Source organism: Puma concolor, chromosome C1 (genome assembly GCF_028749965.1).
Source record: "Puma concolor isolate L17-30 chromosome C1, mPumCon1.1.hap2, whole genome shotgun sequence".
NCBI classification, from domain to species: domain Eukaryota; kingdom Metazoa; phylum Chordata; class Mammalia; order Carnivora; family Felidae; genus Puma; species Puma concolor.
Genome location: NC_141674.1, coordinates 58,813,626 through 58,832,326, shown reverse-complemented (window position 1 = coordinate 58,832,326; position 18,701 = coordinate 58,813,626). Strand labels below are relative to the sequence as shown.

The 18,701-nt window shown below is 38.1% G+C and overlaps 1 long non-coding RNA gene across 7 annotated transcripts in view; it reads right to left on the bottom strand.

Moving 5' to 3' along the window:
* The window catches only part of LOC112868308 (uncharacterized), a 362,521-nt gene that overhangs the window by 214,448 nt on the left and 129,372 nt on the right, over nucleotides 1-18,701 (bottom strand). For all 7 annotated transcript variants that reach the window (XR_015254796.1, XR_015254792.1, XR_015254795.1 and 4 more), the window contains one exon: nucleotides 4,902-4,996. This is a non-coding gene — a long non-coding RNA (uncharacterized LOC112868308). The remainder of the gene's footprint in view (nucleotides 1-4,901; nucleotides 4,997-18,701) is intronic.

Below are 18,701 nucleotides of genomic sequence, written 5' to 3'. Positions count from 1 at the left end.
TCTATAAACTGATATATATAAATACAATCTCCCAGCCAAAGTACATGTCCCTCATTAGAAAAGATATTTTGAATTCAAGAAGGATTTAGCTTATGATGATCTTATTTAACTGGTGCTAAGTACTTAGAAGAAAATTGTACACATAAGCCACATTATTTTGAAAATATATAAAATATTTTCATTTATACGTGTATAGAGAGAAAATAAATGGTGCTACCATTTCCCTTTCTTGAAATTCCACTATATTTCTGTTTCAGTCTCAGATGAATCCATTTATTCATAGCAGTGATACCAAATACAAATTGAAACTAATGAATTTCATTCCTTAATTGATTTATTTCTGGATATTTTTAAAGGTGATTTTAAATCTTTTCAAAGTTTATTTATTTTTGAGACAGAGAAACAGACAGAACATGAGTGGGGGGGGGGCAGAGAGAGAGGGAGACACAGAATCAGAAGCAGGCTCCAGGCTCTGAGCCGTCAGCACAGACCCCAATGTGGGGCTCAAACCCACAAACTGTGAGATCATGACCTGAGCCAAAGTCAGACCCTTAACCTACTGAGCCACCCAGGCGCCCCTAACGGTGACTTTAAATCCAAGGTTTGAGAACACTGAAAATTAGAAACATTTAAAAATACATGAATTAAGCAAATACTTCCCTATGTGCACCTAAATTTTGGACTCCATTATTTATCTTTTATAAAGAGATAAGTCCAAGTTATGAAGTAGGTGAGGTGAACCAGTAAGAGGCATATAGGTACATGTGTGTGCACAACAGATAAGGCAAAAGTGAGTGCACAATGCCACAAAACAATGTGTTCCTCTTTGAAGTGAAAAGAACTAAGTTATTGCATGTTTTTTAGCTTACTACTAAGACTAGACCATTGACTAGTGACTTTTGCCTCACCATAGAAAGAGAAGAGATTAATGAAAGCAGCCATGATAGGGAAGAGACTTGAATGTGGGCCATCCATGGAGTGGTGGTAGCAATACGGTGCAGAGGGGAATGCCAGGGAGGAGGAGAATAGCTATTTGAAATATTATAATGACTTTTATATGTAATTGGATGGGTGTTTGATTTGGCAGTTTCAGAAGATAGAAGATACAGAGGTAGATTTCGCTCCAAAATAAGTGAAGGTTTAGAACTATTTTTCTTCTATTTCTGATTCTTTTTTTAAAAATGTTTTTATTTCTTTTGAGAGAGAGAGACAGAGTGCAGGCAGGGGAGTGGCAGAGAGAGAGGGAGAAACAGAATCTGAAACAGGCTCCAGGCTCTGAGCTGTCAACACAGAGCACTACGTGGGGCTCAAACTCAAGAGCCATGAGAGCGTGACCTGAGCTGAAGTCAGGAGCTCAATTGACTGAGCCACCCAGCTTCTCCATCTGTTTCTGATTCTTAAAGTAATATGTATGCACTGTAAACATTTTTGAAAAGTACAAAAAAAGATATGTTAAAAAGAAAACACTCATAAGCCCTTCACCCAGAGATAATCATTAATATTTTGTATATTTATATATTCATTTCAGCAATCATGTGCTGAGTCCTAATTATGTGTCACCTCCTCCTTTAGGCAGTGGAATACAGCAGTGAACAGAAAATGTCCCTGCGTTTAGGAAACCTGCATTCAAGCGAAGGGGAGATAGGTAGTAAAGCATATAATATGTCCATTAGTGAGATATTCAATAAACAAAAAATAGAGCCAAGATAAACCGGGGTGCCTGGGTGGCTCAGTCAGCTAAGCGTCTGACTTCAGCGCAGGTCATGATCTCACAGCTTGTGAGTTTGAGCCCCGCATCGGGCTCTGTGCTGGCAGCTTGGAGCCTGGAGCCTGCTTCGGATTCTGTGTCTCCCTCTCTCTCTCTGCCCCTCCCCCGCTCACACTCTGTCTCTCTCTCTTTCAAAAAATAAACAAACATTAAAAAAAAAGAGAGAGAGAGAGAAACCATGATGACATGAGGTAGGGAAGATATATTGTATGATTATGATGCTATTTCAGCAAAAACTTAAAGGAAGGAACCCAGCCATAGAGATATGTGGGAGAAGAGCTTTCTAAATATACACAACATAAGACTTACATAGCTTTGTAACCTGCAGTTTTATTTAACAATAAATAAGGAACCTCTTTCATGCATTAAGTATGTTTCACAAATGCTATTTTTAATGTATACATAGTCTATTGCATGGATATACATAACATATGCAATATTCCACTGTTGGACACTTGTGTTGGGTTAACTATCTTGCTACTATACTGAATATCTTCATATAAATTATGTGCAGCTCTGATTAATTTGTTTGGACAATTTTAAAATAGACTTTCTGAATCAAAGGATATTCTTTCGGTGGGGCGCAGGGGTAGGCAGAGGCAGAGGGAGAGAGAGAATCCCACACTGGGCATGGAGCCCAGCACAGAGCTCAAACCCACAAACTGTGAGCTCATGACCTGAGCTGAAATCAAGAGTTGGATGCTTAACTGACTGAGCCACTCAGGGGCCCCTGTCTACTCCTTTATATAGGAGTGAGCTGCATTTTGTGTTTGTTTGTTTTACGGCTCTCCTAGAAACTATGTCACTCTTTGAATCTCTGGAACTCACAGAACCTGTCTAGGAAACTGTTAATTAAGCCCAATTCCATATTTTATGAACAAGGAAATTAAACGACAGAATAGGTATGTGACATGTCCAAAGTCATGCTAGTTGATACCAGAGTCTGGACCAGATGCCATATCTTCTTGATTTCTGTTCTCATGTAGTTCGCACATACTACAGCCTCTCTCTTTTCCCACAAAGTTGTTTTTTTTAACGTTTTATTTATTTTTGAGAGTAAGAGCATAAGAAGGAGCAGGAGAGGGACACAGAGAGAGAGGGGAACAGAAGATCTGAAGCGAGCTCTGCACAGAGAGCAGCAAGCCCGATGTGGGGCTCAAACTCAGAAACTGTGAGATCATGACCTAAGCTGGTGTCGGGCGCTCAACCAACGGAGCCACCCAGGCGCCCCTTCCCACAACGTTTTGTTCTCCCCACTCATTCATCTCCCTTCCTTCCATCAGAAGTCCTCCATCTGTCCCTCCCTATTTCTGAGGCTCCACGATGTGATAAAAGAAAAGCAGTGCCTTAGAGCATAAGGGGCTCTGAAATCAGACAGGCCTGGGTTCAAATCCTAACTCAGTCACCCAACCCCTGTGTGAATTTGGACAACTTCCTTACTCCACTGAGCCTGTTTCCACACCCATTATACGATGTAGTATTGTAAATAGAAACCGAAAACTACATGTCAAACAAGTATCCACGTAAGAGCTGGCACAATCTAACGCTTAGAAACTGTTAATCTGTATCATTAATTATTTGTATTATGCTACACATGAGTATGTATTTATTTGTCCTGACACTCTGTTTGTAATGTGCAGGCACATCCATAGAGAAGGTTTGAGTTCAAACCCCGTATAATTAATATTGCACTGAACGCTGAGATTGTCTTTAATACTCTGACACAGAGAAGTCAAAACAATCTCTGAAAAAAGCCTGTCTCCAGAATTCTTGAAGCTGCAATCGTTGCTGCAAACACAAGAAAATCAATCCTGAACTCAATCTTTTCATTTCTTTTCATGATTACTGTTCTCAAATGGAGAACACAATTAAAACTAATGTTATATTAGTGCACTCTCCTCAAAATAACCATTGATCAGATTCTGTGTGAAGGGTCTGTAACATCTCTTCTGTAATTATTTTAAAATACATTAACAGGGATCTGTGTATTGTAGGACAGAGGACACCGTTTCTGCAAGACAGGAGCTCGGAGTTCTGGCACTAGCTCCTCCATTCACCAACCATGTGACCTATGGAAAGTCATTTCTTCTGGCTGACTCTCCATCTCCTCTGTAAAACGGGTACATTCCTACCTCCCAGAATTGTTCAAGGATCACACAGGTCATGAATGTTAAAGGCAACATTGTAATATATTTATAATAAACCATTATGATTACTACCCACATTCCTGAAAATATGATTAACACAAGCCACACAGAAAGCAGAATCATTGGGACTCAACACAAATAAGTTACAATGTTTATTATCATTATGATATGAAACAAATATTACCCAGAGTGCTCAGTGGGCTAACTAGCTTATATAATAAGAAAGGTTATTTCTTTCATTCTTAGATGACAGTCAAAGGTAGGAACATGGCTGAGGCTCACTACTGAACACTGAATTTTTTTTATTAAGTAATTATGCCTCCAACCGACCCAAAGTGATCAGGAACTGAGATACAATATACATAGTTTTGCATTCTTTTCAAAAGCAGCCTACTGCTAGTGTGGAATACCAACCCAGGCTAACTGTTTGTCATAAATACTCTTTAGATTTTACTTTTTCCCTCAACAATGCTGATGTCTCAATATGCTGTTACCTAGGAAATGCTTCACTAATGCAAACGTTAGCTTAGCTCTTGTCAAAACCTGTTAGCCATGAACTCTGACACTGTTTTGGAACTTCTAGATTTTCGTGTAGATGGAAATTTTGAAAATTCTATTGCTACCTTTAATAGCCCACATGTTGGATTAATTGTGGCTATCCAATAAAGCATTGCTATGCACACGAGTAATACTACTTTAACAGACACATAACGATGTCAGGATACGTTGTTATCAGCCATCATGGATTTCACAACACTATAAAACTTAGTCTTTCTTCCAGGTCTTATTGGGCTAAACAAAATGTTGACCCCCTATTTCATATCATAAAACTGACAACATTTATATCCAGACTTGATGCCAGAGGAGATAAAATTTTCCTGAGGACAGGAAATAAACCATCTGCTATGCTCATAGAAGGGCTGGACCAACTGCAAGCTCTTAATTATCATCTGTAATTACTAGATGAAAGGGAAATGAGAAATTACCTTTTCGACAGAGGCATGAAACATCAGCAGGACCATGTTTTGTTGAGAGCTGCTACTCCAGAGGTTAACATTCCTCAGAGCCATCAGAGGGTTATCTAGAACAAAAAGGAAAGTGCAATTGAGGATATACAAGATATCCTTATAAAAATAAACCCAAGTTCCTTTTGACAAAAATTTCTTTATCTCATTTCTTTCTCTAATAGTTCAGCTAAATGTTTTTCATTCGACATTCAACAAACATCTATTGATCAATTAGTAATCTTCTTTCATTATTCAAGGTGCAGATAGAGGTGGAAATGGCACAATACCTACATTCAGGGAGCACAATGTCTTTAGGAAAGAAAAGTGTGTTCCCAAGCAATCAGAAAACAATAGGATATTATAGAAAAGGCATTCTAAATGCTATAGAAGCACAGAAGCATGACAGATCCATGTTGTTAGTTAGCTTTTCGATAAAGAGGAAGCAGCATTTAGCTGGAGCCTTGAAACTTACATAAAAGACAAGGTGATGATATTCTAGGAAAAAGGAATCAATAGTACAAAAGCACAAACTATGAGAAAGTATAATACCTTCAAGAAATAACAAGTAATTAATTACATTTGTGTGGATAATCGTTTTCGTACAAGAGATTATTGACTTCCAACTTTCTGAAAAGAACAGTGAAATAACCTGTTTGATTGATCAAGCAAAGACAAGTTTCTTGCTTACTGCGGTAAGAGGAGCCATTTACGACTGTGACAGAATCGTAGTAGCATCTTGGAAGCAGGGAGCAAAACCGCATTTGTAAGGTTTGGGGATCTAATATAACGCATATCTTTCAATGAGGGAGTCTGATTGGTACTGAACAATGTTCATAATATAACAGCATAAGATTAATGGATAAAACAAGGTGGGGACTTTGAAGAGAATCTTTGAAGATTAAACATAATTTGACGAGCCCCGTTGAGTGATCTATTCTTCTAACAAGAGGGTATTTATCTAATTAGAACAAATTGAGTATTTCGGTAAATAAATTCAAGAGGGTCTGAAATAGATAATAGTTTCAACTTAATGTTTCTGGGCAAACATGTCCTGGAATATAAAGTTAGGTAAGGCAGAAGTTGAAAAGTAAAATTATGTTAATGTGGAGAGCAAGCTGTATGGGTATAGATGGTTTCACTTATCAAGAAGCAGATAAAGTTTGAAATAGAACTTGGGGCTGAATTGTGACAGTCCTCATATGCCATTTTGAAGAATTCAAAATGGGCAGAAAGAGAGCAGTCTAGACCCCATGCTAAAGTGCTCTCTGAAAAAAAAAAACAACAACACCGAAATTCATTTAATTTTTATAGCAATCCTGTAAGACAGATATTATCATCCCCTTATTCCAGATGATACTGAGGCTTAGAGAAGTGATACTTTAAAAATAATCCTCGCCCAACATCTTTTAAGGAATAGTGGAGCCAGATTTCAAATCCAGTTCTAGCTGATTCCAAATTCATCTTGCTCTTTCTCTTACATAATGCTGTTTTAAAGCAGGGGTACAAACTGAAAAGATTTCTCTTTAGAGATTGACTAAAACATGGACCCATGGACCACCTGGCTGCTTTTAACAAGTGCAGACTCTTGAGCCCCACACTGGAACTCCTGAATCAAAATCTACAAACAATATTCAGGTGATTACTATGCACATTAAAATTTAAAAAGCACCGTTGTAAAGGACTCAAGAGTTCTTGAGTTGCCATCCCTATGAGATCAGCTCATGTCACACAGTGGGCTTTTCTATACCCCTCCAGCTTCCAGCCCTTTCCTTTTACCCCTTATCTTCCTCATCTGTGATTTAAAGAAAAGTAACAGACACTGTTAGCATAATATCCTATGGAAATTGCTATGGAAGTGCAATGAACAGAGCAAGAAAAATTCTTTCTTTATTTATTTCTACCTTAAGGCTGAAAGACTTGAGCCTACTTCTAGTTGGGAAATTAGGACCAACCATTGTCTGTCCCTGATGGAAGCTGGAACTCATCTCCAGGCTACAAACGAGACTATTGATTTGGTGGTGAGGGAAAGGGCAAAAGGATGCAAAGACAGGAGGAAAGATGGGAGGAGGAGGAAAAGGGGGTAAAATAAGGATGGAGACTAGACTTCAACGAGATTAGTTGCTACCCACAGAGAGGCATCACTGTGGAATTTTGGGGAAAACAAATGTTTTATATCATCTGAATCCATCCATGCATGTTGACAATCATAAGCTCATATCATTTCCTTTTGGGTAATTGTCTGTACCTGCACTGTAACCAAATATTGTCACTTTCTTCATTTATTCACTCATCATTTTTTTTAAGGCCTATAATGTGTTAGACACTGCTCTAGGCAATGAAGATACACCGTCAAGGTAAGTCTGTAGCTTCTTGGTGATTATATTCTAGTGGGAAGGAGAGATAGAAAATAAGCGGAGAAAGATGATTTCAGCTGTTTAAAGAACTTCTCTAAGTATAATTATAAATAGATGTCTAGACTATGAGGACAGGTGACATTTGAAATCAGTATTTTGGAGGGGAAAGAGTGGAAAAAGTGCAATTTGCAGAGGGGAAAGCTGCAATTGAGCAGAATGGTGCATCATCTCTCATCCCTTCTTTTCAAAGCACGGCAGTAGTGTGAGCATCATGGCTCTGATGGTAGGAGACAAGGAGTGGTCTCTGTACCATATGAGCATTTTATATTATTTCTCAATTTATTACCACAACATTCTCTTGAGAGACTCTTTGCAGAAGGAATAGACACTCTTGCTTCTAGTTCCCTGCCTTTGAATCCCATCGTCCAAAGCCCTCACATAGATTTTTTTTCTCATTATGAACAACACTAGAAAGTATGCCATCAATAGCTGCTCAATCATCACCTAAGAAAGCCTCCCAAACAGACATAGCTTGCTCTCCCTGGGGCATTTCCTGTGTGACACATGTGTTTTAGCAGCTTCGGTGTGACTTTCCTCCAGAGTGGCCTGGTTGTTCATCTGCATCTGGGTGATGTGGCTCAGTGATGTCGCAGAGGTCTGGCTCCCTTCTATTAGCACAAAGGTTTTTACATTCTCTCTGCAAGTCTGAAGAATGGTAACTGCCATTTGTATAGTGTTTGATGGTTTACAAAGGCTTTTGTCACACTGTCTTATATTTTTCTATCTTACAGCTAGGAAAATTGATATTCAGAGACCATAAACATCCTCCCCAAACATCTCTGTGCCCAAGAATGAAGTGCCATGCCTTCTAATTCCAAAGTCCCTACTCTTTCCACTATTCCAATGCTCATGTTCCATCATAGCTGGTCTCTCCCTCTCCCTTCCTTCTCTTTCCTTCTCCCTCTCCCTTTCTCTCTCTCCCTCTCTCTTCCTTATGGTTTAGATATTTTTAAGGCTCAAGAAAAATAAAAGCGAAGTAGGCATTCTTTTTAAAAATTTTTTGAAAAATATTTATTTATTCTTTGAGGGAGAGAGAGCACAAGCAGGTGAGGGGCAGAGAAAGGGAGATACAGAATCTGAAGCAGGTTCCAGAGCTTGGACTCACGAACTATGAGATCATGGCCTGAGCCAGAGTCAGACACTTAACCAACTGAGCCACCCAGACGCCCCTGAAATAACCATTCTTAACTAACCTCTTACATTAACTCACTTCTTATTTTCATTGTCTTCTTTTTTTAACATTTTATTTTTAAGGAATCTCTACACCCAACGTGGGGCTCAAACTTACAACCCTGAGATCAAGAGTCTTATGCTCCACTGACTGAGCCAGCCAGGCGCCCCTTCATTGTCTTCTTTACAGGAATAAAATGTTTAACATTCTTCCATCATCATTTTTTATAAAGATAACATTATTAGTTATTATCCTTATCATGAATTATAAACTCCATTGTTAGTCCTACTGGCACAAAAAGAAATGGTTGAATGATGACTGTAGGTCTTAAACTAGGTCTTGGTTTTTTTTTTTTTTTTTTTTTTTTTTTTACTTTTTATTATTACAATGTATTAGCATTATTCGTTAAGGCCATAACAAGGACATAAATTTGGCGTTGATGGAGAAAATACCCACACATATCTCTTGGAGCACTTTGAAGTATATCACCACCACCAACAAAAAAGTCATTCAAAAAGGAAAAACAATTCCTCCATAGGAAACTTTTCTTTTGTATATAAGGCACTGATTATTTAGCCAGTTACTGAAACTTGAAACAAACTTCCCACTGAAGTATGTATATAAAACAATCTATAACTGTGGCAAGGATGAAAAATAAAAGTATGAGCAGTAATGTATGTAGAGATTTTAAAGAAATTCCTTAATGGATTATTATCACCTCTTCTCTTTTCAGTATCAATGTCTTACTGAATAGAAAATATTTGACTTCCTCTATGGTTGTTTCTTTTTAATTCGGAAGCACATTTACTTTGCACACTAAAAGTAAATTCGGGAATGCCTCAGTTTTGAAATTTTACCCTGATGCTCAGGTGTACTCAGTTTATAGATCATACTTTATCTGCCTCCATAAAGTGTTTACAAGAAAATTAAAGCAATTGTATTGATTCCTAAACAAGAATCATGTGGGTCCAAGAATTTATATTTTTTTAACCAACTTACCAAAATGGGATGAAAAGGCATTTAGCAAAGTTCCAGAATAAATGTCTACATTCTAGAAAGGTTCCAACAAATATCCTCAAATCCCAGAGAAACTTAAACTGAACAGACTACCTTCAAAAATTGTATTTTTTTCATACAGTTGTAATAAATAGTATGACAGAGTCAAATTTTCCGTGAACAGAGGAAGAAACCATGCCATTTATGTTTGCGTTTATAGACCTAGAGTAGCAACTGGTTTAGATATGTAATATACATGATACTGAATTGAATATATACTGATACATTGAGCTCTGTTCTTTCCAACATACCCAGGAGGGCAGAAACAACTAAATATGAAGAGAAGATTCCCTCTTCCCCACCTTGTGTGTGTGCATGCACACATGCAGCTCTGTTTGGATTCTCTAGTCCTACATTTGCCTTCTATGGCTAGATGAGAGGTTCCCAAGCCACTGTGTAGCCTGACTGTAGCCAAAGTGAAGTTGAGATAGAGGTATTGCCCCTCTCACTCTGAAAGTAGCTTTTTTGCTCCTGTTTCTGCCCTTTCCTCGGGCCCTATAGAATTACTCCAGGATTAAACTCACAAGCTCTCTTTCTGTTCTGATAATTTTTAAGATATTTCTTAGTATCATTGATGTTCTGCCATCTCACTATGATATTCCTGGGTGGTTTTTTCTTTTTTTTTTTTTTTTAATCCTCCTCCACACTCAGTAAGACTTTTCAATTTGATAGCTTAAATATTACTTCTAGAAAATGTTGAACAATATGTGCTTAAACAACAGAAATTTACTGTCTTACGGCTCTGAAAGCTAGAAATCTGAGACCAAGGTGTCTCGGGGTCAGTTCCTTCTGAGAGCAGTGAGGGAAAATCCTTCCCATGCCTCTCTCTTAGCTTTTGGTGGTTTGCTGGTGATCTTTGATGTTCTTCGACTTCTCCAGCATCATCGCCATCTCTGCCTCCATCTTCACATGGCATTTCCCTTTTGTGTGTCTATGTGCAAATTTCCCCTCCCTGTAAGGACACCAGTCATATTGGATTAGGGGCCCACCCTAGTATGACCTCATCTTAACTAATTACCTCTCCAATCATCCTATTTCCAAATAATGTAACATTCTGAGGTAATAGGGGTTAAGACTTCAATATATGAAGTTGATGGCAGGGTGGAGTTCACAATTCAACCCAAATTCAACCCATAATAGACACCAACAATGTCTTCTGCACTATCCTTAGTCTGGTGTCCATGTCTCCAGTCTCTGAATTCCCCACCCTCACAATATGAAGCCTAGATCACACCTGCCTGCACCCTGGCTATAATGAAGATTAGAAACAAAGTGTCTGGAGTTTAATTTCGGAAGGTGAGACTCATATTGTGTGATCCTAGTAGAATGTAGGGAGGGTGTTAAAAATACGAAGATCCATAGCTAGGGTTTATTTTGGACCCTTCCCCTTCTTGACTTGAGTTACTTAATCTCACTGATTCTTCAATTTCCTCATTTTTAAAATGGGGTGCTGTGTGTGCTAAATGTTAAGGTGTTAGTATAGTGTATGGTATTCCATATATATATATATATATATATATGTGTGTGTGTGTGTGTGTGTGTGTGTGTTCCATATAAACAGGTGTTCCATAAATGCCAGGTCATTCTATTTTCACTTCTCCAAACCCTCAAAACTCCTCAATTCTTGTCCAACACATTCTGTCATGTGTTTTTATGTTTGCTTGTCACATTTATTCAATTTTATTGTGTTTCAAGAGCCAGGGACAGTTCTTCTCAAATCATTTGTGATAAAGGACCATTAATATATATCCAGACTGTCAAAGACCAAAATTTTTGTAAAATATAATAAAAATTTTTCTTTTTTAAAGTTGATTTATTTATTTTGAGACAGAGAGCAAGCAGGGTAGGGGCAGAGAGAGAGGGAAGAGAGAAAGAATCACAAGCAGGCTCCACACAAAGCCTAATGTGGGGCTTGAACTCACGAACCATGAGATCATGACCTGAGCTGAGATCATGAGTCAGACACAACCAACTGAGCCACCCATGAGCCCCTCTAATAAAAATTTCTAATGAAATTAAGAAAAACAAAGACATATAAATTACAAGCCCCAATTTTATTTTATCATATTCAGTAGACATAAAATTACTCTGTCAAAATGAATTTTAAATGCTTACTTCAAGTTTCTGTATTTAATCCATTGTATACCAGTAACCAACATTTCACTGGTCTATAGACCCATTTTGATTGGCATGTCCCTTACTCCCAGAATGTGGCCCCAACACCAGTAGTTTGGGTCTCACCCATGACAGTAGTGCAAATGCAGAATTCTGGACCTTATCTCAGACCTATTGAATCAAAACTGGCACACTGAGGTTTGAGAAACACTGTCCTGGCTTATTTTGAATACCTTTTGTTACTGAGGCTCAAGAGTTCAATCAAAAATCTATTAAAAGTGTTTGAGAGTACAGACATTCACAAGAGGCCCCAGTATGTAACTTTAAGTGCATCTGTCAGGGAATTTTCATTTTATTGGGATCCTGTAACTATTTGTTGATGAATAATTGAAGGATTTTTGAAGGTCTTCTCCTACTACTGAAAACACCAATTTTTACATGAATAGATGATTTTATATTTTTAAATTACAGTATTATTACAACTTATATTCTTAATGCATGTGCATAGGGGTGTGTGTGTGTGTGTGTGTTTACTTCTGTCTTGTGTCTAGGTTTCAGTTTGTGAAGTATGTAAAGGAGGAACATAATTAACTAATTATGGTAACTCCACTGGATAATTTGCTGTTTGTGTTGCATTAAGTCAAGATTAAGATTGATAGAGACAGATTTCAAACCTGCAGTACATCATAGTGAAAGGAGATCGGCTTTGAAGTCAGAAATGCCTCCATCTGAACGCTGGGTTTTTGTCCATTGTTTCACTTCTTTTCTTTAATCAAAATTTGTTAAGTGAGATTAGTATTCTGATTCTCTGGGACTGATAAGGTTAAAAGACTTCGTATTAGGCACCAGTAAGATGCTTCTTCTACTGTTAGTACCCAGTGAACTTTGACTTTCTAAATGAAGAAAGGAGCTTAGATTAACATTTTTACTCATTCTTTTATGAGGCCATTGGAAGAACTGAAATGCATACAATGAAGTGAAGGACTCATAAAGTATATAAAACAAACAAATAAATAAATTTGTTAGAGAAATATATGGTAGTCATTTCTTGGATACTTGTAAGCTTACCATTGTTGCTATATGCCACAAGTTGTAGGTCCTTAACGTGGTTTCCTCCATGGTAAAACTGATATTCTGCCAATATGAATCTGTCACATACCCCTAGTACCTATTAAAGTGCCTTGCTCATAGAAGATTCCCCATAGATGTTTCTGGAAGAAATTGTGACTTCTTTGCTGTCATGTTTTATCTCTCCTTATCCTGTGGTCCTCTCATCGGTCTGTGGCAGCATACCAGTGTGCTGCTGTGCCCTGGTGAGCCACAGAGGGTTTTCAAGTGACCAGAGATCCTGACCCTCTATGCGTGCCCAGCAGCCCTGAGGAGCCTGGAAAACTACAGCAGCTTCCTTCTGTTTAGCCCAGCAGTGTTCTGACGTGAGAAAGATTAAGAGAAATGGGCCCATCCTATCTTCTTTCCAAACTGGAATTATTACTATACATGGGTCTCTCCTATAAAGAAAATCCTTTGAAATGCCATCTGAATTTTATTCACCTCCCTTCCTCCTAGACAAACACAATTCATCTTTAGATGATTTGGAGTGACATTCTTACCAGTTATTTTTAATTACAATTTACGATTACTTTTTGGTAAACTTGGCCTTGTCTCTAACCTGATGTCTTTTCTTATGTTACTTTTTCAGATACACCATACTATAAGTCGGTGCCTGACAGCATGCTCACTGAAATAATTTTACATAGTGTATCACTCAAGTTTTCCATGTTCAATTTCTTTTCAGTCCTCCAAGAGACTGCTCCAGTTTGGTGTTTGTGTGACTTTAATATCTTCTTAATCTCATGCTATTTTCCCTTTTTAACAGCGGGAATATGAGACCTCAAGTGTTTTAGTAGGCAACAGTCTCTTACCAAAATTTAATAATTTTGTTTTATGTTTATTGTCTTTATTTTTATAGTTTGTTTTAAAGCAAAATAAAACTATATTATTACTACATTATTCCTTTAAACTATAGTAATACCAAGCTACTTTTCAATATACACTTATTTAAGTAACAAAATAAAACATTTACGTTCATGGATATGGCACACTCAAGTACATAGACATAGTAAATACATTAAAATTATACGCAAATAACTGAAATGTGCAAAACACCAATAGGGCAGAAAGGGTACTAGGTTTTGAATCTGAATACCTGTGATTGAGATGTAGCTTTGTCAGTTACTCCAGAAACCTGCCTCAATTACTCAAGACATAATTTTCCCCCTCATCTGTAAAATAGGGATTACAACTGCCTGAAAGAGCATTTCTTGTGAATTAAGTGAAACTACGTCTGTGAAAGAACTTTCTGACTAGAGAGTGACACAAATGTTAGTTATTTTTATGAATATATGACAACTGCCACTTCACATTTTACCACAGTGTTCTAAGAGTCTTATGAATGATATGAGTGTATTACATTTTTATCTTTTATTTATTTTCTTATTTGAAAGGAAGAGAGAGAAAGAGAGAGAGAATCTTAAGCAGGCTCCACTCTCAGCGCAGAGCCTGATGTGGGGCTCGATTTCACGACCCTGGGATCATGACCTGTGCCAAAAGGGTCAGATGCTCAACTGACTGAGCCACCCAGGTGCCCCAAGTGTATTAAAATTTTTGATTTAATTTAAAAATTTTTGATTTTTTAATTTAATTTGAGGCCTAACATCAAAAATAATAAGTTTTAGGGGCACTTGGGTAACTCAGTCAGTTAAGTATCCGATTTCAGCTCAGGTCATGATCTCACAGTTTGTGAGGTCAAGCTCCGCATCGGGCTCTGTGCTCACAGCTCAGAGCCTGGAGCCCGCTTCAGATTCTGTGTCTCCCTTCCTCTCTCTCTGCCTCTCCCCTGCTTATGCTCTGTCTGTCTCTGAAAAATAAATAAACGTTAAAATTTTTAAAAATAATAATAATGAGTTTTATGGATTTTGTAAAATCCTATCAATATTGGCAACACTGGTATCACATTTATTTTCAAGGTTTATTATGTGCCAAACTAGCTTCAGGGGTAGCCAAATACGACTAACAGAGACTATTGTGAATGAGCTGCACCAGGCAATTAAGGAACTCCTTGGGCAGAGGATAAGAGAAAACCAAGTGGGGTAGAAGAAAGCAGGTTGTACTCTGAGGAGAGGTGATTAGGCGACTGTGTTCCTGGGTGGGTGGATTGGGGTGGGGGGGTAGATCTGGCCTACTTTGAGCCTCAACAATGTTTCCATGGGAACCTAATGAGTCTGATGGGAAGCAGGAAAGGAAGAGTGCCCAGGGATACTGTGGGACTTTCACACTGGTGGCAAGCCAGGCTATGTGCTCTCAAGAAGCCTGCCAAAATACACAGTCTACAATAAACTAAGGCTTCAAGAAACTTGGAGTACACCACTCTCCTAACCGTCACAATCCACATACTTCAAATAGCATGCAGAGAAAAGGGAGAGATTTGGACTTTCTGGAAACCTCTAGAAGAGAAAGCCAGTTAGGCTCCAATAGATTCATTTACATACTATATGCCTGATGGGTTTGTTGAGGCTGAAAACCAGAAAGGAATATATATTTGAATCTCACAACAATCACTCTGTTAAATGGCTTATGGAAGCAATCAGATAAGGCTCCAAGTGAAAAAAAATCAGGAGAAAGGACTATTATTATTTCTTATCTCTGCATGTCAGTAGTGACAAAGGTCCCTGACCTTTCCCACAGCTTGTGTGAAAGTTTTAGAACTTATAAATCTAAATGGATATTTATGCATTCCAATACCTTATGCTACTAAATAGTCTATTTTCTTTAAGCTTGGATCATCTTAGCCATGAATACTATTGTGCTATCAACCAAACAGCATTGATAGGACATTCCTTGTGCCATTAAGTTTATTGACCAACCCAGCCATTCTCAAATGTAGTCCTGAGACCCCTAGAAGTCCCCAAGACCCACTCAGGCGATCTGTAAGTCAAAACTGTCTTAATAATAATTTTAAAATGGTATCTTCCTTTCTTTTTCATTCTCTCATGAGTGAACAGCGCTGTTATGCAGAGTCAATATTAAATGCAGTGATGTAACAGAATGAATGCAAAAGCAGATACAAGACTCTAGCTGTCTTCTATTAAGCCATCAAAAGACCCGCACAAATGTTAAACAATGCCACTTTCCTCCTAATTTTTTTTTTTGTTTGTTTTGGGAAATATAATTAGTTTTCAGTAAAAATAGGTCATTTCTGTTGACACTGATTTCCATTATTGTGTAATGGGTTTATTATTATTGTTTCCAAATGAAGAATTTCTCAGTTTTAATTTTTAACATAGAACCCAGCAATAGATATGTAACAGACAAGCAGCAACACACATAGCACGTACTTTGGGTCCCATAAAGGCATCCTCTGGCCAAAAACGTTGAGACCCATTAGACTAAGCTATTAAGCTGCCAGTTGCAGAGCTAATTTTCTTTGGTTTGGATTTTCTGGTATTGCTTTGAAGAAAGATAACCCATTATAACTCCATTAGCCATTTCAATTAGGTGGCAGCTGGATTACCATTTGTGAATATAACTACAGAACACCCAGAGAGGAATCTTCTTCTATCAGCTACTAATCTGCTGTGCCCATCCTGAGCTGTAGAACCTTCACTGCAACTATCCTTAAGGATTTATCTGTCAGCGGTCAGACTATTGCAACACTTGAAGAGATGTTTAGATCTGTGAGTTTAAACGAATCACCAATGTTTTGATAAGAAATGGCTGAACCTCTAGTATGGTATAAAAACTGGAGACAGGTTTGTATGCAATCAAGTTAGGCCAAATGGCATACATCACAAATACAAAGACTACGCAGCAGAGTTCTGGCAGTGACTTAAATCCTCTCTCACTAGAAACTACTGAATTCTTACAAAGGAGTATTGTGCAGTGAAGGATGCGGGCCCTCGTGTCAAGCAGAGCTGGGTCTGAACCACATCCCACACTTGTTAACAGCATGACCTTGGGAATTTTAATTTTAATTATTTCTGGAAGGTTCAGCTTCCTCATCTGTAGGATGAGAATAGTACTAAGCTTCACTTCGTGGGATGAATTGCAAACTAAATGAGACAATATGCAACATGCTTTGTGTACATCACTTCATTTAGCCCTCACAGTGATCTTAAGACATAGATGCTGCTATGTTTTCATTTTACAGAGAGGGAAACTGACATTTAGAAAAGCCAAATAACTTTCCAAAGATCATGCTACTATAAATGGTAAAGCAGGGATTTGCTTTTGATGGCTCTAAATACAAACAGCCACATTACTGTGTTTTCTTAACAGCAAAGATTAGAAAATGGCATGCTTCTCTTTCTCTTGTCCACTGTTTTTAGCCCAACACCTCACTTTGTGTGAAATACACACAACCCAGAGCTTCCTGGAACACAGGGCAGGAAAATGGCAAGGAGGCTCAGGATAGGGTAGAGAGGGAAGAAGAATTTTATAATTCCCCAAGATATGGGAGAATTCACACAGCATATACGTATTTCACTAGTTCCTTTTAATATGCTCTGGAATAGGGTTGAGCATTTGTGACAGATACATAGAAATATTGGTTTATACACTAAGTGATAAATGATCTTAAGAAAGGGGAAAAATTACTTCCTCATAAAAGAGCTCTTACTGAAGCGTTCTAGACAAAAGGGCTTGAAGCAGTGCAGGCTCACTCTTCCTGTACCTTCGGGTTCACATGCTGAGGACCGGATGCCCTACAGCTGAAATTTTCTGTGTCTTAATATTGTAATGGAGATGTAGAGTAGCTGTGAATGTCTCCCAGATCTTGCTGTTTAAGAAACAATTCTATTTGGAGCAGTGTTGTTCCATTTATATACCAGACAAGTTAAAAAAAAAAATCCCACATTGATGCTTTAAAAAAAAAAAAATGTTTAGGGGCGCCTGGGTGGCGCAGTCGGTTAAGCGTCCGACTTCAGCCAGGTCACGATCTCGCGGTCCGTGAGTTCGAGCCCCGCGTCAGGCTCTGGGCTGATGGCTCAGAACCTGGAGCCTGTTTCCGATTCTGTGTCTCCCTCTCTCTCTGCCCCTCCCCTGTTCATGCTCTGTCTCTCTCTGTCCCAAAAATAAATAAACGTTGAAAAAAAAATTAAAAAAAATGTTTATTATAAATTCAGAGTAATAGACTAGTGATTACACAGTTAATAATCTATGCATCTATTTATATTATGTGGATATCTATAGCCAGGAACCTTCTCTGTTTCCGGGCTGGCCATGTAAAATTCTAAGTAAATTTTTACATTTGATCTCAGTGGTTACTGTTTTCTCTTAGGTGACTAACAGGAACTGCTCACAACTCAAATCATCTGACATCTCTGGGAGGCACCTACCCATCTCCTAGTACTCAGTTGTAAATGTGACTGCTGCATGAATTAGTGGTGAACCTGATTAGGTCATGTTCTAGCCTTGAAGAAAGATCTCACCGAATGAATCATGGCCATAACCCATGAGTCAGACTCTTCTTTAGCTCCGTAAACCATAATTTTGATTTCACTTTTCCACTAGGATAGAGATAAGAAATGGCATCTGCTCATGTAAAAGTTGGTAGTTTTATGTTCGCTTTGTTATTGCGTAGATTGATATCAGGAGTTATCATATGCCTCTTATTCAGATTATTTCTATTTGAATTAATTCTATTTGAAGTTACTTGTGGATCAAAGGAGGCCAGTGGCAATAAGCTCCAACTTCAGTTTTCCATCTGGTATCCTGAGGACAGCACAGTTAGGGCTATGGGAATGATAGGCCAGTGCTCTGCATTCCTGTAACATCTTTCACCTGTATCTTTCTTTCACTTCACTTTTTAAAAGTAAGAGAAATTATATATGATGGTTTTCTTCTTTTTTAATTTTTTTAACTTTTATTTATTTCTGAGAGACAGAGAGAAACAGAGCACGAGTGGGGGAAAGGCAGAGAGAGAGGGAGACAAAGAATCTGAAGCAGACTCCAGGCTCTGAGCTGTCA